Source organism: Canis aureus, chromosome 13 (assembly GCF_053574225.1).
Source record: "Canis aureus isolate CA01 chromosome 13, VMU_Caureus_v.1.0, whole genome shotgun sequence".
Taxonomy (NCBI): domain Eukaryota; kingdom Metazoa; phylum Chordata; class Mammalia; order Carnivora; family Canidae; genus Canis; species Canis aureus.
Window position 1 is genome coordinate 63,590,926 of NC_135623.1, and position 7,592 is coordinate 63,598,517.

At 38.6% G+C, this 7,592-nt stretch overlaps 1 long non-coding RNA gene across 1 annotated transcript; it reads right to left on the reverse strand.

The window, feature by feature from the left end:
- Nucleotides 1-1,103: 1,103 nt before the first annotated feature.
- Nucleotides 1,104-7,278, reverse strand: LOC144281693 (uncharacterized). Its single transcript, XR_013350116.1, has 3 exons — nt 7,040-7,278; nt 6,803-6,833; nt 1,104-1,244 (listed from the first exon to the last, which is right to left on the reverse strand). It is a non-coding gene; the product is annotated as an uncharacterized LOC144281693 (long non-coding RNA).
- Nucleotides 7,279-7,592: the final 314 nt, after the last annotated feature.

Consider the following 7,592-nt stretch of genomic DNA (forward strand, 5'->3'; position numbering starts at 1 on the left):
TGCAATAACCCATAAGAGAGTTGATGGTGGCTTTGTTCAGGGTGGTATCAGTAAAGATACTGAGAAATGGTCAGATTCTGGATATGTTTGTATGTAAAGCCAGGAAAGTTTGCTTTTAGATTGAAATTTTAGTGTCAATGTTTCCAAGGTTTTTGTCCTGAGCACCCAGAAGAATGAAGTTGACATTAACTGAGATATAAAAACCTATAGTAATAGAGGAAGCCAAGAGATTAATTTTTAGATATACTGGGTTTGCAATATATGTTACCGTCATAATGAAATGGTGAATAGAGAGTCCTATATTCTAATCTGCAGTTAATGGGAGGTCTAGTCTAGAGGTACAGATTTGGCAATTTTAAGTAGATAGATGTTATTTAAAGTCAAGGAAAAAGATCAGAGAGGTAGATAAACCTTGAGAGACTCTTTCTTAACTCTAGGAAACAAATTGAGGGTTGCTGAGGGGAATGTAGGTGGGAGTATGGGATAACTGGGTGATGGGCATTAAGGAGGGTATGTGATGTGATGAGTGCTGGCATTATATACAACAGATAAATTATTGAAAACTACAAGTGAAACTAATGATGTTGACTAATCGAATTTAAATAAAAAAAATAAAGTCAATAAAATTAAAAAAAAAAAGAAAAAAAGAAAATCAAGGAACTGGACAGATCACCAAAGGAGTAGGTGTAGATAGAAAATAAAGTAGGACCAAGAATTATGTCCTGAAGTACTTCAATAGAATGAGACCAGGCAGAAAATGAGAAGCCAGCTAAGGAGTCTGAGAAATATTAGCCAATGAGACAGAGGGAAATGAACCAGAGTTTCTAGAAACAAAGAGAAGAAAGTATTTCAAGGAGGAAGGAGTGACCCATTATGTCAGAAGATGCTGGCAGGCCAAGCAGGACATTGAGGACTGACCTTTGGTCTTTGTTGCAGTTAGCGCTGTCTGGGACAATAGCAGTTTGGGAGTAATGGTGGGGAAGAAAGCCTGATTGAAGTGGACTCAAAAGAGAAATGGAGAGAAATTGGGAACAATGAGTACAGACAACTCCTCTGAGAAGTCTTTTTTTTTTTTTTTAAGATTTTATTTATTCATTCATGAGAGACAGAGACACAGGCAGAGGGAGAAGCAGGCTCCATGCAGGGAGCCCGATGTGGGACTCGATTCCGGACTCTGGGACACATTCTGAGCTGAAGGTAGATGCTTGACCACTGACCCACCCAGGCATCCCGAAGTCTTTGTTCTGTAAAGAGGAGCAGAAAAATGGGGGCATAGCTATAAGGATATGTGGAGTCATGAGAAAGTTCTTTAAATGAAGAGTTAATAGAATATTTTTAGGTGCTTGAGTAATTACTGTTGCTTCATTTTTTTCCCCAGTGAGGTAGGAAGCAAAGTTATCCTCTTATGTAAATATGGGGGAGACATATTTAAGGAGTGGAGAGTTAGAAGGGAGATAGACTAGGACACTGTAAGAATCATCTAGAATGATGTTGACTATAATAAACACTAAAGCCAATTATGACAGTATGTAAGTCTGTGACTGAGTTTTGACCATCACTTCTAGATCTCCATGGGTTTTTCATTTCTTTTCTCTTTTCTTTTTCCTTCTTTTTCTGCCATTGCAGAATACTTAGGACGTCTTACTAGATCATTTCAGGCTAGCTTGATAAATATAAAGGATATTTCAAATCACAACCATATCTAAGTAATATTCCAAGTCACTATGTATTCCAACAGACTCTAAGTCTTAAAACTCTATTACTATTTCTGATGACTATTTTCCTCCCGTCGTTTGTGTTGCTGAATAACACGTACTCGCTTTATTTGACTCTTTTGGCAGCACTCCTGCTGCCTTTGTCTCAGACCAGGCCCATGACATCTGCTCCAAGTTGTACATTTTATTTATTTTTTTTTATTTTTTATTTTTTATTTTATTTTATTTTTTTAGTTGTACATTTTATATTCTGGTTTTAGGTGATTCTTTTCTCTATATGCTCATTACCCGAACCTTACTTCGTGCGCTCATTATCTTTCACGTGGACTATTGTAGTTTCCTTCTGACAAGGCTCACTGGTTCTCATTTTCACATCCTTAAGTTCAATCCACATGCCATTTTTATTTATTTATTTATTTATTTATTTATTTATTTATTTATTTATTCACATGCTGTTTTTAAAACAGAACTGATCATGCTTTCTTATGCCTTAAATACGTGCAACAGACTGTGTTGTCATTATGATCAATTTTAAAATTTTATAATCTTGGCTAACCTTCCTGGTCTCTTTTTACATACTTCCTTCCTGCATGTCATACTCATCACAAACCATTTGTTATTTTCCAAACGCTCTTTTAGCTTTCCATCCATGCATATATGGATCTGTATGCCCTTTCACCTTAAAGAACAGTCCAGTAGAGCTAACTTGAGTATCTATTCCTGGATGAACTCTCCTTTAATATTTTTATATGCAGTTAACCAGTTCCCTCATTTGTTTTCCTCTCCTCACCAGGATATTAAGTCTTATGAAGGCAGTACTTAGGTTTACTGCTATATCTCTCATGTGTAGAACTGTTCTTGGCTTAATGTAAATGTATAATTCTCTTGGATGAATACAGAATGCTTTAATACACAGAACCAGGAATACAGCAAATACTTAAAAGTGACTATTGAATGCTTCTCACTAATTTACTTCTAATTGTTTTGCTAACTTTAGATGTCTCATTATAATTTCTCATGTGGACCCTCTACAAAGACTTTAGTTATGGCAAGATGACTCATATAGCCTTGAGGATAACAATACCTTGTTCATTGATATCCAATCATTTTAATCTCATAACCTACATGTAGAGTTAGCCATCCTTATATGATCCTGTCTAATAGACCCTCACTTAATTTTTTTGGCATGATTTAAAATTTACCTGTAAATAGAGATGCCTGGGTGACTCAGCGGTTGAGCGTCTGCCTTTGGCTCAGGGCATGATCACAGGATCTGGGATCGAGTCCCACATCAGGCTCCCTGAAGGGAGCCTGCTTCTTCCTCTGCCTATGTTTCTGCTTCTCTCTCTCAGTGTTTCTCATGAATAAATAAGTAAAATCTTAAAAAAAATAAAATTTACCTGTAAATAAAGTAGCTACATTTTATAAAAGAAAACACAATTTATAAATAGGTAGGTGAGTTATAAACAGCCAAAATAGGCTATAATAATGCAAAATCTCCTATCCCATCCTTTCTATTCCACCTGCATTTCTTTGGGAGTGCACTGCATCAAACATAAAAGCAAAACACAACAAAAATAACAAAATATTGATTATCCCATTTCCTGGAAGGCATACACAAAGAAGTAATGGACATAACTTCTCATACCTATAGTCATACCCAAGATTCTGGGGCATGACCACCTAGTAAGCTCCACTTTTTCTCTCTCAGCATGGCCATAGACAGCAACACATGTGGTTAAAAGTTAAACACCTTTTGATGACTGCACAAAGTTTAATTGAATAGAGTTTTGGCTTATCTCAATTCAGTTCTCTTCTAGTGATTTATTTCAATTAGGAAGCAATAAAATTACCTACTAATAAAGTATTATTCTTACAATGAGAGGGACCAGAAATGTATTCGTAGGAACAGTTTGTTGTATGAACCTCAGAATCATGAGAGCCACCATTTGCTGTTCCTATGGACCCTCTTCCCAAAGCTTATGGCTTTGTCAAGATGGAATTATTAAGCAAAAAGGAATTAGAAAAAGATTTGGAAAGCTCTCCGTTGAACTAACCATTTTGTAAAAAATAAGAATGTGTTCAGAGTATGGCCAGGTGACCATTTGACAAGGATGTAAGTATGGATATGAACCAAGGACATAATCAGCCATCAGTCAGGCACTATCCTTTCAGACAAGGGGAAAATGACTCCCTCAAGGTGACTGAGCCATCATCAGGGCTGCTACTCCCACTATAGGCCTAGAGTGCAATCGTCAGGACAGAGTGGTTTCAAAGGATGGAGTTACCACTCTGGTTTAGGTAGGCCAGGATGCACCTGCTTGTTGCCATTGATTGAGTTTCTGCAGAGAGTGGTAGTGTGAGTCGTGCCCAGGGGAGCTAGGGGGTGAGGCCACCTGGAGCAGAGAGGCCATGACCCAAGCCCGTGGGAGCTGCAGGTAAACCTCCTTAGTTTGAAAGACCCTTGAATATGCAACTCTAGTTTGGGAGACCCATGGAGTTAAGGCCACCAATGCTGGTGAGTCCAGAGGTGGAGCATTGAGCCAAAAAGGAGTATTCTTGAATTTTAAGACTTAATGTTGTTTGCCCTATTAGGTTTTGGACTTACTTGGGGCCCATTATCCCTTTATTCTTTTCTATTTATCTCTTTTGGAACAGAAATGCCTATCCTCTTCCTGTCTGACTGTCGTATTTAGGAAGCATATAATGTGTCTGATTTCATAGGCACACAGCTAGAGAGAAATTCTGCCTCAAGATGAATCACCTGTGGTATTCTTTAATAGCAGCCCAAACTAAGAAAATGATGATCCCTAAAGTCTCTCAGTTCTGACTTCCTAATTCAGCTACTTCTCAATAATTTCTTAGTCGCTATGCTCATTCCAAGTCATTGGCATCTCACACTGGATTTACTGAAAATAGCCTTTAAACTGGCCTCTTTACACTCTTGCCCTCTCTTCAGTTTTTTCCACAGGTTGTAGCATCCTTTAAAATATAACTTGGACTGGGGCACCTGGGTGGCTCAATCGGTTGAGTGGCCGACTCTTGATCTCAGCTCTGGTGTTAATCTCATGGTTGTGAGTTCAAGCTCCATGCTGGGCTCTGAATTGGGCATGGGACATACTTAAAAATACACACACACACACACACACACACACATATGTATATGATATTTCCCAACCCTTAAAATCTTTCAATGTTTCCCTCTTACAATGAGGATAAAATCTTAACATGGTGTTCACACTTTTGTCTAACCTGACTCTAACATACTGCCCCAGCCTTGTTTGGCACCATTGTTGTATTCTTCAGCCACAGAGCCCTTGTTTTAGTTGATTAAAGCATCATGTTCCTTTCCCACTCAGAACCCTATGTGTGTGGCTCCCTAAGTGTACAACAACCTTCCCCTCCCCTTTTTCTGGCCCCACCCCCACCCCATTTGGGTAACAGGAAATAGAGGTTTCAAATACTAATTCAGTGCTCATTTTCAGGAAAAATATCAGAATAGATGCCACTCCTTTTTTCTTAAATAGAATTTAACAGTATCATGTTTTTATTTTATATATACATTATAATTATTTTTTTAAAGATTTATTTATTTATTCATGATAGACACAGAGAGAGAGAGAGAGAGAGAGAGAGAGGCAGAGACACAGGCAGAGGGAGAAGCAGGTTCCATGCAGGGAGTCCGACGCGGGACTCGATCCTGGGACTCCAGGATCAGGCCTTGGGCCAAAGACAGGTGCTAAACCGCTGAGCCACCCAGGGATCCCCACATTATAATTATTTATATGTGTGATTAATTATTGAATTTTTTTTCTGTACTTAAGCATGCATTCCACACACACTGGACCTATATTTGTTTGTAAGGTTTGAATTTGAGTTCGAAACCAAACTTAGGGGCACCTGGGTGGCTCAGTCAGTTAAGCATCTGCTTTTAGCTCAGGTCATGATCCCGGGGTCCTGGGATCGAGCCCTGCATGGAGCTCGCTGCTCAGTGGGGAGGTCTTCTTCTCTCTGTGTCTCCCTCTGCCCCTCCTCCTGCTCATGTTCACTCTCTCTCTCAAATAAATATAGTAAGATAAAAACAAATTTAGCGGAGTGCAGCATGTATTCATAGAGTGAGTGAATGAATGAATGGATATATCTCAGGTACTCTGTTGAGTATTACATCTTTTCCCTATCAGTTAAGCCATTATTTCAGTTTTCTGTTAGGTAGTAGAATTTAGTCATGTTTAAAATTGGTATTATTAAATGGTAAAGACTGGACGGTAAGCGACAAATCAACATTCTTTGCTAGTAGGTGAATGAATACTCATGAATGTTAAGAGTGAATTCCTAGTCCATGGGCTATTCTCATCTTAAAAATGCAGTTGTTATTTACAGATTATACTGAATTCTCCTCCCATCCCCCACCTCCCCCTCCCATCTTCATGTCATACAATTCACTGTTGGTGGTATTGATCTGGTTCTTAACGTCTTGGCTGTACAATTAAGAATATACTTTAAGCAGTACTACTGTCCAGATGAAACCTTTTAAAAACACTGGTGGAAATATGATCAAATTTTAGATCACACCCTTAGAAACACATCCTCTTCAGCTACACGAGTGTGTTAGGGGTATTTCTTCCATCCTTCCCTTCTGTATGGACTGCTTGACTCCTGCTGTTTTTCTGATATTCCATTTCTCTTTTTTTAATGTATTCTAGTAGTTACACAGCAAACTCCACTTTGGATAACAGAAATGGAATAGAAACACAGTTTATTTCACTCATCTCTGTTTCTTTCTCTTGCCTCCACACCATTGAAAAGTCCCCTGCGGCTCTTCTCCCCTCCTGCAGATCAATACTTCTTGTCTTAGTTTAATGAACACTCCTACATTGATCTCTCTCAGGTGCTGTGTTACTTTATGACAAGTTTCTTGGTTACAACTGGCTTTTAGCTAAGTCAATGGAGCACCCTGCCATTCCCTACGCAAAGCAGATTGCTGCAATAGGAGCTTTATTCATCACAGGTTAATGTGTGATTTTCCCCCCTCCCTTCGGAAGGGAACAAATAGATTTTTTTTTTTTTCATTTAATTCTTTAACTTACCATTCTCTAACTGCATCTTTTGGTTTCATTCCTGGAAGAATTGTAAAAACAGTTAAGAATAGTATGAGAAAACGACCCACAGAGGCTGTGAATATTTAAAGTCTGAAACACTTTTCTGAAAACGAAAATTTACAATAGCCCTGTTGGTTATTTTTATTTGCTTTCTATCTTGTTACCATAGTAGCAAGTCATTTAATAATTCCTGTGCCCAGGAAGACAAACCAGAGGTACCCGTACCTGACATGTAATTCCTTTCCAGAGCCAGAGCTGCCATCTGAGTTGTCCTGTGCTGATGGCAAGAGAGAAATGAAGAGCATGAGTGAAAGCCTGGTAAACCCGTGAATGGTGACTCCTGATCTCCGTGTGGAAAAAAAGCTTTAATGACTTCCCATGCTCTTGTGGCTTTTCTTTCTGTTGTTACAGTGTGTGTGGTTGATTAGCAAAGTAACTGCCTACTCCTGGGGCATAACCACATCAATTTCATCTTCTGCCTCATTTACACGGTCACTTCTTGCTTGGTTTCCCTCCCAATTACCTCGTGATCCCAAGTAAACATCTTGCCCTTGTTGTTTGTTTAAGCCAACTGCTGGCTCAGTGGTCTTTGGTTTGTTTGTTTTAAAACTGGTTTCGTAGAAGTGAATAACTTTTTCTTTTTTTTTTTTTTAACATTTATTTATTTCCAAAAAATGAACACATCCCCATAGTCTGGGATAGCACCGAAGTATGACATACTCATACATAAGTTCCGGAATCTCTGGATTTGCAGCAAAAATAAGGATCGGTTTTAGGT